This window comes from Amborella trichopoda, chromosome 1 (genome assembly GCF_054954075.1).
Source record: "Amborella trichopoda isolate Santa Cruz 75 chromosome 1, AtrichopodaSantaCruz75HAP2 v2.0, whole genome shotgun sequence".
NCBI lineage: Eukaryota > Viridiplantae > Streptophyta > Magnoliopsida > Amborellales > Amborellaceae > Amborella > Amborella trichopoda.
The window spans coordinates 30327402-30341941 of record NC_142336.1 but is presented as its reverse complement, the minus strand read 5'-3'; the positions used below and the strand labels follow the sequence as shown (position 1 = coordinate 30341941).

Sequence of the window (14540 nt, the reverse complement as noted above, 5' to 3'; positions counted from 1 at the left end):
CTAAATTTTAGGCCATTCTGATTTGTAGAAAAATAATAAAAAATAAAACACTACTTAACAATCGTGACCGCGAGATGAACGTTGGACGGTGATGAGGGGTAGGTGAAATCACTGTTCATTTTCACTTATAGGCGTTACGTAGTGTTTTCTTTTATATATATATATATATATATATATATATATATATATATATATATATATATATATATAAGATACTACAAAATGTCTATCGGTGAAAATAAATAGTGATTTCGCCTACCCTCATCACCATCCAAACTTCATCGCACAGTCACAGTTGTCCGATAGTGTTTCAATTTTTATTTTTTTATTAATGGGAATGATCTGAAATTTAGAGCGTGTGTACATCTTAATGAGGGCTCATTTTTTTATGTGATCTAGTGGGCTCATTCTAGCATCTTCTTATATATATATATATATATATATATGAAAACTCTTCCCAATGCCTATAGGCGAAAATGAAGAGTGATTTTGTCTACCCTCATCACCATCCAAAGTTCATCGTACAGTCACGATTGTCTAGCAGTGTTTTATTTTTCATTTTTTTTACAAATTAGAATGACCTGAAATTTGGAGCTGTGTTCATCTTAGTGAGGTACACCTAATCAAAATATAAATTTTTTTTTTTGCAGAAACTAAATTGACCAAAATACCCCCAAAAAATATATAAGGCCTAATGAATTCAAAATCAATTTTTTTCATTAAAAATTGTTAATCTAATCATAATTAAATTATCTGAAAATTTTGGAAAGAAAAATGATCCTTTTAAGGCCTAGATCTAAGTATCGCACTAAAATGGATGGCCTATGTTAACCGGCCGAAAAAACACTTTCTAAGTTGTGTTTTAAAATTTTTATTGTTTTTGTGATAGTTCATTAGAATAAAAAAATCATATTTTTTAAAATTTGCGCCGAACAAATGGCCGTAACATGGTTTTTGAAGATTGTTTCATTATATTATTTTACAATCATTGCATCGAATCACTCCTTTATATATATATATATATATATATATATATTGAAAAAAGCTGGGATTAGCCCACTAGCTCATATGAACATATAAGCCCATCAGCCCAGATTGAATCAAGGCCGATCTTATTTCGTGTTTGAATTTTAATGTTTTTTCTACACATACAAATCAATTGAAATTTTAGAAGTGTGTTCTTCTCATCCAGGATCACCTAATAAAAATATAAAAATAAGTATTTGTGAAAAACAACAACTAAAATACCCTCAGAAATTTCCAGGGGTATTTTGGTCAATTTATTTCATATAAAATATTTTTTTGATGTTTCTCGAAGATTCAACTATTTTGATGAACACATTCCTAAAATTTCAAATGATTTGAATTTGTAGAAAAAAATTAAAATTCAAACACTACAGAACATCCGTGATTAGATTGGCCCAGATTCAATCTGGGCCATTGGGCTCATATGTTCATATGAACTAGTAGGCTAATCTCACATTTTTCCATATGTATATATATATATATATATATATATATATATATATATATATATATATATATATATATATATATATATATATATATATATATATATATATATATATATATATATATATATAAGGGTGTGGTTTACATGAGGTACAAAGTAAGGTGCACCTCCAAATTTTATCATAAGATGTAATTTTGGTGTAAAAATTCTTAGGATGGATTTAGAATCTATTTTCATCACTATTTATAAAATTTTAATCTCCAAAAATGGTTCAAATCAACTAGATCTATAAACACATGAAAATATTGAACATGGACAGTCCAGATAATGTATTGCAAGATGCAGTATTTTTGGGCCTTGAAATCTTTTCCTTTTTCATATCCATGCTTCTCAATATTGGGATGATCAATTCAAGGGTTTTCCAACATTAAAACAACTCTTTTCAAAGGATTCAATGAGATAATTTAAGGTTGGAACCTTATATAAACTTAGGTGAAATTGTAAATAAATAAAATAAAAACAAACGATTCATTTTATAATTCTATGTACACATGCACAACAGAAATTACATATTGAGATTCTCCCATAAAAAATATGAGATTATAGGGCCATAACAAGAAAGAGAACTGGAATTTATCATTAAACCACCATAGTCTTTTCACGGTAGTTATGAAATCTTGAGATCTATCTCTAAATTGACATAGACAAACACATGCATATACACATTCGTATAATGAGCTAGTGATTATAATTATCTTTATAATGACAATTCATCTATACTATAATCCGTGTAAATAGTCAAACACAATTACAAAAAAACCAACCATACAGTAAAATGTTGTAACAGAGTATGACCATTATTTCGAACTTCCCGAATCTAATCTACATCAGCATTATGGCGTCCCTCGAGATATAACTTTGCCCCTTCACTACAAGCAAAGTACTTGAGAATCATTGAATCTGTTATAGCAAACAGGGACTAATCAGTCACATGGTTCTGCTAGACCTTTTTAGCTAATACCACATAGGTGAGAGATGGGTAAACTTGAAATAGAACCTCTTTGCGAACTTCAAACTCTTGTATTCTCCACCTCTTGTATTATCTACAAATACCCATTTTTGAGTAGTATTATTGGAAAATTAGTTTCTGATCAGATCACTCCAAATATTCATGGGTGCCTGGTGCTCCGACCAACTTCTCGCCACCCCGGTTGATATTCCAGCCACGAACACTCCAGAAATTTCTTACCATGCTCTGCCTTTGGATCGCAAGAAAGCCGCTCTAGATTAGCTGCTCTTCCATGCCATTTTCTGGCGAGTTTTTGACATTGGCGAAGCCGACTCCATCTCTAGGGCACAGCTGTATATTGATCTCATGGATATAGTGCTTCATGCGTCGCTTGCTAAAGTCATTGGAATAGGAGCAGAAGAAAGGGTTGTCCTCTTCATTGCTTGAGTTCTTTGTGCCTTTTAAGTGTCTATGCCTTCACGTGACTATGCCTTCATGTCACGACCCCGCCCCCTGACCCCTACCGAAGGGCGACTACACTTCACGTGAACCATCATCTCATTTCTTCCTTTTAATTGATTGTGCCTTCACGTGAGAAGGTGAAGCTCTCCAATTTCTGACGAAGTTTTTTTTAAAGAGCTTAATTGATCCAAAAGATTTCTCAATTGTTGCTTTCTATGGAACTTTCTTTTCGTTTCAGCCATGTCCACTACACCGCATGGAGAAGTCACTGATCTATCTTCTCCCTTCTATCTTCATCACTTGGACAACTTGGGAATATTGTTGGTTTCTCAACAGCTCACCAGAGAAAATTATCCACTCTGGAAGAGAGCCATGAAAACTGCTCTCGATGTAAAGAACAAACTTGGTTTCATTAACGACACTATTGCTCAGTCGAAGGAATGTGCATCCAACCACGCTACCTAGAATCGCTGCAATACCATGGTCTTGTCCTGGATTTGGAACGTTGTCTGCAATGATCTAACGTTATCTACTTTGAAACCACGTAAGAGCATGGGAGGACATGCAAGAACGCTTTTCACAAGGTAATGCTGCTCAGATTTATCGCATTACTCGTGACATTTCAAATCATGTTCAAATCATGTTCAAGGATTTTGGGATGAGATTGATTCCCTAACTCTCACCCCAAAATGCTCTTGTTGTGTTATCCAAGAAATCACCCAATTGAAACAAAATGAAAGGGTGTTTCAATTCTTTATGGGCTAGAAAGACTCTTTTTCCAATGTGAGGAGCAATATCCTCACTATAGGTCTATTGCCTTCCATGAACAAAGCATATGCTTTGATTCTTCAAGATGAACGACAACAAGCAGTTCAAATTCATTCCACACATCCCTTAAAGGAGCTGTTATGACTGCGGGTAACTTTCGTAGAAATGGTCGTGGCAGAGCTTGTTCAGACAACAATTACATCAACCAATTCTACGGAAGAGGCAATGGACGTGGAGGTTTAGGATGTGACATGCCCCATTGTGATCACTGCGGATATTTTGGGCATGTCCAGGATCAACGTCGCGAACTCCATGGATGACAAGCTCCTCGTAACAATGCCACTGCTGCAAACGCTAGGAACAAGGACATCAATAGATCTGCCGAAAACTCTATAGTTGTTCACCTCCCTCTAGAACAACATTCTCAACTTATGTCCTTGTTGAACATTGACAATAGCCAATCATCAGCCAACTTGACAGGTATGACTATGTCTTGTGCTTCTTTACCGTCTCTTTCATCATCATGGATCATTAATATAGGGGCATCTGATCATATGGCATCCTCATTAGACCTTTTGTTAAGCAAAAATACGATGCATCCAAACTAGAATATCAGACTTCCAAATTGTGATATAGTTAACGTTTCTCATAAAGGAAATTGCTCCCTTTCACCATCATTACAACTTACTGACGTTTTATATCCACCTTCTTTTGACTTGAACCTGTTATCCGTGACTAAGCTAACCAAATCTCATAATTATGTTGCGATTTTTTTCCTTGATTACTGTGTATTCTAGGACTTAGCAACGAAGACGGTAATTGGTCTGGGTGAAGAACATGACAGCCTTTATTTCTACAAGGATTCAAGAATAAAAAGTTTCTGCAATCAAACCTCCTCTTTTCAACTCTGGCACAACAGCCTTGGTCACCCATGCAATCAGCGCTTGAGGAAGTTATCCAAAGACTTACCTTTTTCTTTTTCTTTTTCTTTTTCAAGGAATAGTTATTGTCCTTGTGAAATTTGCCCTGTAGCCAAGCAAACTAGAGATCCATTTCCTTTAAGTTTTAATAAAAGTTCCATTCGTTTTGAGCTTATTTATTGTGATATTTGGGGAGCATACTCAACACCAACACACACTGAAGCACACTATTTTTTAACCATTGTAGAAGATTTTAGCCACTGTGCATGGACCTTTTTAATGAAATTCAAAAGCAAGACCTTTTGCCAAATCAAATTTTTTTATGTTATGGTTCAAAACCAATTCAACTCGACCATTAAAACCCTTAGATCCGACAATGACACCGACTTTCTCTCTCATCAAATGCAAAGGTTTATGAGTGAAAAAGGCATCCTACACCAAAGATCTTATATAAATACTCCCCAACAAAATGGAGTGGGTGAATGCAAGCATAGAGATCTACTTGAAAAGCAAGAGGCCTTCGCTTCCAAGCTGGCCTACCCATCATTTTCTGGGGAGAATGTGTTTTAACCGCCACATACCTAGTAAACCGATTACCTTCCTCTGTTTTATAAGGATGTTCATCCCATGAGGCCTTGTTTAACACTGAACCTTTCGTACCAACACCTGTGTATTCGACTGCTTATGTTATGCTCACACCAAAGTACATGATAAATTTTCTCCTCGTGCACACAAGTGTATCTTTATCGGCTACCCTTACGGTTAGAAAGGATACAAGCTATTTGACTTAGATGGCCACAAATTCATTGTCAGTGGAGATGTCACTTTCCATGAGAATATCTTCCCATTTCTTATTGAGAAAGGCAAAACCAAGGACCTCTCTCTCTCTTCGTCTATACCCCTCCCACTTATTGAGGACATTGAGATAAATCATCTTCCTTCACCTCCTCAACTAACTTCTGTTGTGCCTTATTCTCCTTGCCCTAACCCTTTCACTCAACTTCTCGAATTTCCACCACCTACCCCAATTACGGATTTTCCATCTGCTGAACTAACACCATTGGATCCAATCCCTCCTACCAATGAACTGCCTCGTAAATCCTCAAGAACATCTCGTTCGCCTATTTGGCTTGCAGATTATCAATGCTCTCCAGCACTTTATTCACCTACAACCAATACCACATCTTCGCATGGTCAACCAACAAGTATCACCTATCCCCTTGCTCATTACATCTCTTATGACAAATTTTCCTCCTAACATCGTGTCTTCCTTGCTTCCATATCATCGAACCATGAGCTCAAAAATTTTACCATAGCCATGAAAGATGCCCGTTGGAGATATACCATGACTGCAGAGATAAGAGCGCTTGAATCCAACAATACTTGGACCGTCACACACTTACCACACGGAAAACATGCCATCAAGTGCAAGTGGGTGTGCAAAATCAAATACCATGCAGATGGAAGTGTTGAACGCTACAAAGCACGTCTTGTAGCAAAAGGTTACACACAAGCCGAAGGCATTGATTACCACAAGACATTCGCTCTTATGGCCAAACTTGTCACCACCTGATGCCTCCTTGCCATTGCAGCTGTTAAATCCTAGCGTTTGTTCCAATTAGATGTCAACAACACGTTCCTCTACGGGGACCTAGCTGAAGAAGTGTACATGCAATTGCCTCCTGGATTTCTTCGAGAGGAGGAGCATGGAGAACAACTTGTTTGTTGCCTAAAGAAATCTCTATAGGGCCTCAAACAAGCATCTTGAAACTGGTTTTCCAAATTCTCTACTTCCTTTATTCAAGCAGGTTTTCAACAATCTAATACAGACTATTCAATGTTCATTCTCAGAACTCAAGACCGGATTACAGTCATTCTTATCTATGTTGATGACATCATTCTCACCGGGAATGATCCTTCTACAATTGATTCCATAAAACAAATTTTTACCGTCAATTAAAATTAAAGGATCTCGGATTCCTTAAGTAGTTTTTTAGGAATCGAAGTAGCTAGATCGAAAGAGGGAATATTTATCTCCCAACAGAAATACACTTTGGACATTTTGGAAGAAACAGGCTTATTTGAGGCAAAACCCGCCGCATTTCCCATGGAATAAAATCTGAAACTCAATGCAGACGATGAAACTCGTCTTTACAACCCAAGCTCTTATCGACGACTTTTTGGGCACCTGATTTACTTGTCTCGGTGTTTCAACATGCAAACACCGAGACAACCTCATATGGATGTAGCTATGCGTGTTCTTCGATATTTAAAATCAAATCCCGGAAAAGGCATCCTCATGCCATCGTCAAATTCCTTGCAGCTCTTTGCATATTGTGACTTAGACTGGGCCAGCTGCCCTACTACCCGTCATTCTGTAACCGGATACTGTACATTTCTTGGAAACAACCCCATATCTTGGCGAACCAAGAAACAATCCACTGTATCTCGCTCATCTGCCGAAGTCGAGTATTGGGCCATGGCCACCACTATGTGTGCACTCATTTGGCTTAAAAATCTCCTTCAAGATTTAAGAGTTCCACATTTACAACCCATGCTCATCTACTGCGATAATCAAGCTGCCTTGCACATTGCATCCAACCCTGTGTTTCACGAATGCACCAAACACATAGAGCTGGATTGTCATGTTGTTTGTGAGAAGTTACTTGCAGGCATCATCCAAACTCAATATCTCCAAACAAGTAATCAACGAGCAGATATATTAACCAAGCCTCTCAGAAAGAGAAAGTTACTTATTTACAATCCAAGTTGGGTCTCATCAACTTACGCACACCAACTTGAGGGGGAGTATTACGGCTAGAGACTCGGTAAACGTCAGTTTACCATTTCCTTCCCAGCCCACATTTGAATGAGTCCTATCTCATTCAATTTGTATTGATGTATAGATCCCTACAATTAATGGATTGCATCCTTTAGGATTTGTATTGTTGTATAGATACCTACAATTAAGGGTTCTCCACCTCTTATATTCTTGACAAATACCCATTTCTGGGTAGTACGTATTATTGAAATTTTTGTTTCTATTCTAATCGCTCCAAATATTCACAGTATTCGTGCATCATGGATTCAGATTAATTGTGATAAGGAACATTATTTTCCATTTAATTGATTTAGGTATCACTAGAGGATTAGCAAATTGATCTTATAAATTCTAGTAGTGGAAATGAGGTCCTCGTCTATATCGGAATCGAGTTCCTTGACTTGTCTTTCAACGCCTTGTATTGGAATCGAGATAACCATTGACCATAAAGGATGTTCCTCTAATATTAGAAAAATAGAAAGCAATTCAAGAGACTATAACCAGAGTTACCTAGGATTGTGGAGGATGGGAATTTTGAACGAACGCTATGTGAGGAGTTTTATCAGAAAACAAGATATATTTTTATTTGCTGAGTTCACAAGGGGCTTGACCCATTGTATTAATGTGTGAAGATACCCATTGTATTAGTGTGTGAAGAAGACATATCCTCATATCTTTTTCCTACCCCACCTATTTCAGCCCAAATGTTATTTTAGAGCTCTAACAGTGGGACCATTTTAAAGGGAAGAAAACTATGAAAAAAATCAAACTATATAGTCAACTACAAATTACAAACTATAAGCCACAAACCCATTTTTTGTTTCAATGGTCAAGGTCCATTACTGAAATTGGGTATTTCATCTGCATCTCCACTATCCCTAGTGTTTAATATAGCTATAATCGCCATCATCAGTTCAGATTATTCATTCTTTGAGGGAGCTGAATGGAAGCAACCATAGTCTCTCAACCGAAAAGAATGGACTTAGCTTATTTGTCTCATTACGAATTTAAAATCAAGAGAAATCTTTTTTCAAATATGGTTTTAGTTACCTTATTTTGTGTTATAGCTATTTTGCAAGCTAGTCTAGACTAAGCATTTCCTAGATGTGCATCTTCCTTTATTTTCTAGAGGAAGATCGATTTCTCAAAAATGTTCTGAAATGAGGAGATGGATTTCCATCTCCGATAATGTTCACAGCCCCTAAACAGGGAAAATAGCTGACCTTCCTGGAAATTCATTCTAGGATATGAATTTCCAAGGAATCAAAATCGGCCCAAAGATTTAGCGGATGGCGCATTTACAATTACATCCACCTTATTTTGATCACAGATGTGCAGATTTTGAAGTTATCTGTCACAAATGTGCATATTTTGAAGTTCACATAGAACTTGTCTTGCCTCAACACTCGCGAAATGTGACGAAGATGAGTAGGGTGCAATTCATCATCAGTACTGCACACAATGATGTCATAAAAATAAACAACAACAAATTCATTCACCAATATCGGGAGAAGATACAAAGATACAACAAATTCACCATCCGTATCGCGATTTGATGTACCCACTCCTTAGAACTATTTTGAAGAAGATATAAGCATATTATAAAATGTCAAACAAATGATCAAGGAGAAGTATAGGAAAGCAGTTCTTTATGGCTATTATATTCCATATTATCAGATTCTATTTTTTCCCCCCTGAAACGGCTGAAGTCTTCGACTTCAAGTCCTAAACCTGAAAGGAATATATCAGTAAAATTTTACAGTAGCCTTATATACATAAAATAGGCCATAATATACAATATTTCAGAAAATATAACTCATTATATTCAGAATTTTATTGAACAATCCAAAGACTTTCCCCGAATCTTTTGAAGCAATGAAATGCTCTGTAACAAATCTGATAAATTATCTGATAAATTGATTCTATTGATAGTGCTATTATCCATGCACATACACCATGAAAAATATTCAAAAAATCGCAAGAGGGCGCCTAGGCGTTTAGAGGACCTGACCACCTAGGCGGTTGGGCAGAACATGGACGGTAGGGATGCCCCAAAACATAATACATTATAGGAAAAAAGTCAAAACCCTTAGAATTTTTTTATAAAATATAATGACTAAAATACCCCTTGAATCTTTCAAAGGTATTTTTATTATTTTATTTCATTGAAAATATTTTTCTATATTTTTCGTAAGTGCGAGTTTAAGAGATGAGTGGATGTCCAATGTTTGGTGTCAAAATAATTTGTATAAAAAAGATTAAAAATAAAATAGCATAAAGAGATGACATTGTGATTGGGGGGTCATCTCAACCGTCCATTCAGAATGGACGGATGGATAGAGGGAACTATATAAGTTTTATATAGTAGGGAAAACATGGAAATCTTGCCCCTAATTTAATAGGATAAGAATGAAACTCAAGACATTGTGTTGTTGTACCATATCCTCCATGCTCACCACTTAACCCTTGGGCTTGTTCCAATCTTTTCTTATGTGTTTTTTCTATTCATTCAATGAATGAGCTAGACGTCCAATGTGGTTTTGTCTTTCATTCTTTTTTTTTAATTTTTAAATTTTTTTTAAGTCAAAGACATGTCTAGGTGTGAAATATTTGAACCAATCTTTTGCTTAAAATTGACAAATGGGGCTCGGGCTTTCGATGTAAGAGCCCCACCACTTGTCTTTACTTTGAATCTAAGACTAATTCTAAAGTGGCTCGGTTCAACCATCCAATGTCGGAACCCATATTTTATTAAAAAATTAAGCTTGCTGATTTAGATATTGGATGTTCAAATTAAAAGTAATTTTGAAAATAAAAACGAAAAAGAAGCACTTAAGTGTAAAATATAAAGCTAAAAGATTTCAAGATTCGAGGTAGCATACCGTCCATTCACTCACTTGGGCAAAAGCCAACCTAGGAGCATTTTTAGGACCTCAAATTTTGGAGATGTAACCTCTTCAACTTACATGCTATGTGCTCAATAATTTGTTTTTGAAAATGCATTCTCTAAAGGCTTGAAAAATAATGCCTCAAGATTCAATAGAAGCCATCCAATTTTTTAAGTGTGAGATCCTTGAGGCAATAGAAACCATCCAATTTTGGAAGAGTGACATCTAATTGTTGGATGACTCAAAATTAAAAATTTTCTTTTGAATAATATCATCCTGTGTGTTTTAGGTGGTTCCCAAAATTTCGTATGAAAAAAATCTTCCCAAGTCAGTCTTCTAGCCAAGGGAGTAACTCTATAATACGCACTTAAATCTAAAATCCTCTGGACAATGAGGAAAAAATTATATAAGTTTGCAACCTTATGCCACAGAAGTAATATGAGCCTCAAAAAAGTGGCAAAACAAAGTGTTTCAAAGTTGAAAAACCTTCCAATTGGTCATCAGCCTCGAGATGTATAGATATAAAGAACAAAGAGAATTTCATGTCTTGAAAATAGTGTATCTCGTGAAATTTATCAAGATAGTTTGTTTTCTAGATTTTTCAGTGTTTATAAATCTACTTTATGTGCACTATTTTTTAAATTTTAAATTTTATAATTTGGATTAAATATAGATTTTCAAGTAGTAATAAGGTTTCTCTTCGGACAAAATTTAGTTGTGATTTTTATTTTTGTAGTATAAGATGTGCAGCTCATACAAACCTCACTCCCTTTTTATAAAGTTTTGTAGTAATTATTTCATTTGTTTTGCCATTTTAGCTGATGACATTGCATATGGGAGCAAGTAGCAGCCATTTCGTTGCAATCGTCTTTGTGGTGTGGCGTGTAGCCTTTCATTTATCAATGCAAAAATGAAACGACTCCCTCTCTCTCTCTCTCTCATTCATGGAGCATGCCGCCTCAATCTTCTCATAACCCCCATTCATAAATAAACACCAGACCAGTTCTAAATCCCCCACTACCACTCCCAATCCTCCATTAATCTCTTCCCTTTCCGCCTCTCTCCTCAACACGAAACTGCTCTTCACCCCCTATAAAACCCGATCACAATCTAAAGAAAACCAGGCTCTCTCTCTCTCTCTCTCTTCAACAACCCAAGAGTAAAAATGGCGAAGTCTCACGTTCTATTCTCAACCTTACTCATACTAACTGCACTCTCTCTCTTAACCTGTGCAAAAATGGCGGTTGGGCGTCCCATGGGTGTAGAAGAAGGGCAAGTAGGGAAAAGGTCTAAGGAGCAATGGCAAGCCATGCTCAGTGGAAGTGTAGCAGGAGGGTTAATGGAGTGCTGGGACGCTCTTAGTGAGCTGAGGGCTTGCTCCACTGAGATCATCTTGTTCTTTATGAATGGTGAGGCTTACTTGGGCCAGGGGTGTTGCATGGGTGTCCGCACCATTACGCACCACTGCTGGCCCTCAATGTTCACGTTACTGGGCTTTACTGCCGAGGAAGGCGATATTCTCAGGGCCTATTGCAACGCCGAGGCCCCGCCGCCTGCCCTGGCCTAGGGTGAGGAGGACCGCCAACCACACACTTGATGCCCCCAACTTGGTTTTTGTTGTTGATGTACTTTTTTTTTTTTTTTTTCCTTTTATTTTTTTTTTGGTGTTTTGGGCAGTGTTTTCTAGACTCCTCGTGTTTTTTGTTATGCATGTCGAGAAGTGCTTAATGTTTTTTCTGGATCGTTTTCTTTTATGGAGGGGTTTGGTTTTTTGATGGGGTTTGCTGGGATCTTTAACTCCAGTTTAATGAGGCTGGGTCTCCAGGTTGTTGAGAGGGAGAAACTTTTGTTTGAACTTCGAAGTTGTAAGCCCATGGCATGTATTTTGTGTGAAAGTGAATATAGAATGAGTATTTGCTTGTTGAAAATTACTATATTGCTTTGAAGTGGGGACGTTCTTCTCTTTTTTGTATTGTCTCCATTAATCAAAGGATGCGGTGAGCATGAGGGCAAGCCGGCATATGTAGCAATGAGGGCTTGGCAATAAATATGTGTTAAAAATATAATTTTCAATATTTAGAGAATATATAATCTTTAATATGGACATCGTGAATATGAAAAAAAAAAAATTAAAATCTAAAAATAATAATTATATTAAAAAAGCATTTGGACCGATAGTTGCAATTGTATTTAGGTGGATCACCTATTTGCATCCATTTTTAATATGGATGCTTTATACCTCTGAACTGCATATTGTATAATTGCGGTCTAGCCCGCATAAAACAATTGTCCTTAATTACATTGCAAACTCGACTTTACAAATTAAAACTACCTGGTTTCATGGCTGGCATCTTTGGGCTTCTTACTCAACCATGTAAGGGTGGCAATGGGGTGGGCCTGAGTTGGGCCAACCTTGGCCCGACCATTTTCTTATGGGGCAATCCAAGCTTGGCCTATTCCTAACAAAGTTGGGTCAGGATGGGCTGGGCCAAAATAAATAAAAAAATAAAAGAAAACAAAAGGCCAGGTGGAACTACCCTGCCTAGGCCTCAAGCTACAAAATGTGGCTCAAGCCGTACTTTTTAAGGGCCAGACCAGGATGGGATGCTTAGCCCATTCTTTTGAGTAAGTGTGAGCTTCATATTTATTGGTAAGGAGAGAAAAAAGGAAAAACAAAAGAAAAGGAAAGGAGAGAAAAAAGCAAAGACAGTCCACAAAGATGTTGGTATGTGTGTGTGGCCATGAGGGAGGCTTCTTAGAGAGAAAGAGTGCTGTTATCTAACGACTAGAAATTAACCACCCATTTTTCAGGATTACAGGGCCACGTTTTCTCAGAGATTTAAAAAGGAAGCCGAACGTTGGAGAACGGCCTCCTCCATCCTTCTTTAAGAAGGGTTTCATTGCTATGGAGAGGTACACAGAAATTTACAGAGTTCTCATAGTTCTGGTAAAAGCCCGATATCTACAATCGATAGTCTCATGACACTGCCTTTAATCCTGGGAGTGGGTCCATCTCTTCCCTCAAGTTTTTCAGCATTGGTATCAGAGCAGGTTGTGGAAGCATGGTGGGCTCATAACCTACAGTTCCCAATTTTTTTTGGTATTTTATATCTTATTTTTTTCTTAAGTTTAATTTACAGTAACTTTGATATTGTGCTTTGTTATTCACGTATATCTTACTGTAAATTTTTTCTAACTTTAAATTTAATAGTTTGAATTTATTTATTTTATTTTATTTTATGAATTTCTCTCTCTTAATTTACTGCTCCTCATTTGCGATTCAGTGTTTGCTATTACTAGTATTGTTGGTTTTAGAATATGTTCTCTCCGTAAATTCTTTTGCCATATTTTCTCTCTGTAGATTGCGTTTAGCTTTCGTGATCATAGCGTACTCGGATAAGTCCTCTGTTTAATCTATTCTAGAGAAAAGTTAAAGAGATAGAGACGCTAGAAGAATCATCAAAAGAATAGGAAGAGAGAAAAAATAAGTTTAAGGTTGTTGCAGAAGAGTTATCTTGACTTAGCATACACCTCAATTTTAGGTTCTCTCTCTACGCCTCAATAATAGCATACACCTCAATTTTAGGTTCTCTCTACGCCTCAATATTAGGCTCTCTCTAGAACAAGTTGTATAGTTATTTTATCTCTCTATAAGATCAAGTTGCTGATACAGTACATACTTGAGCCCACGGTCAAGTAACAGAAAATAAGGCAAATAATTCTTCTCTTTATTTTTCTAATAAAATTAATAATAATAATAATAGTAATTTGTAAAGACTGCCCAAAAATTTTCTTCTCCTCTATGAACGGTAGCTGAGCATCTAAATTTGCATATTGTTATATACTTTTTTACTAACCATGGACTGCTGAAAATCAGACAGTTGGCATCTTCTTTCTTCCATCTTTTTGTTGCTGAAAATTAGTGCATATTTTTTTTATTATTGAATCTTATTATGCACGCGCTAATTCTATTGGAGTAAAGGCTTACATAGCAATTGCATGTTTTTTTTTTTTTTTTTTTTTTGTGATCTATAATTCAGGGATTTTCGACATATTTTATTTGCATAATAATTGTCACTGCATTACATAATCATCCTATGCTTTGGTCTCTTTAAGCTAGAAAATTTCATGATCTTGATTTTGTGAATTTTTTTTTTTTTTTTTTGTGATTATGCAATGCCATATTTTTTGTTGAAAA

General features: G+C 36.3%; 1 pseudogene; it reads right to left on the bottom strand.

The window, feature by feature from the left end:
- LOC105420882 (uncharacterized) overlaps window positions 1-8361 on the bottom strand; it is a 74697-nt pseudogene extending 66336 nt beyond the window's left edge.
- Between the last annotated feature and the right edge of the window lie 6179 nt (window positions 8362-14540).